This window comes from Ipomoea triloba, chromosome 16, assembly GCF_003576645.1.
Source record: "Ipomoea triloba cultivar NCNSP0323 chromosome 16, ASM357664v1".
Taxonomy (NCBI): domain Eukaryota; kingdom Viridiplantae; phylum Streptophyta; class Magnoliopsida; order Solanales; family Convolvulaceae; genus Ipomoea; species Ipomoea triloba.
In genome coordinates, this window is record NC_044931.1 from 9844951 (window position 1) to 9845665 (window position 715).

Consider the following 715-nt stretch of genomic DNA (forward strand, 5'->3'; position numbering starts at 1 on the left):
GTTGTATTTTCCTTATCCTAGTGAAATTGGGAATTGTTTGTGTGTTATATTGTCCAAGTGTTGAATTATCTACAAGGAACAACAAAGGAAGAATTTTAGAACATTTTGGACAAGTTTTGGAAGAAAAAGAAATTACAATGAAGGAATGAAACAAGAATACGAATTGGAAAAGAATTGGAAGTTGCCTAATGGGCCAAGCCCCATCTATCTCCTATATATTCTACCTATTCTCTACAATTAGAGGAGGTTCCCTGACAGAGTTTCCAACCCTAGTTAGTTTTAGTTTATTTTTCCATTCTCTTTATATTTCCCTAGCATAGTTTAGATTAGTTTTATATTAGATTATTTAATTTCAAGCTTGGAATCACAGATTGAAGTTGGAATTGTTCTTCATTATCAGTAAAGTTTTCTCTTCCCTTTATATTCCTTGCAATATTTATGATGTTTTATTATAGTTTTGCTTTGTTTACTTTTATGATACATGAGTAGTTAGCTTTTGGGTTTGGATTAGGGTTCTATTGCAATTCTTGATGCCAGGGTTATAATTATTGCATAAAGGGATAATTTATTGATCTAGGGTTTTTATATTTGAATTGGATTATATTTTCCTCTTATTGGTAATTGATGCGCAACTTTTATTGATTTGTTTTGGAGAGGATTTCATCACAACGAAAGTTGGGTGAAAGACTCAGCCTAACCAATTTCAACCCAATTT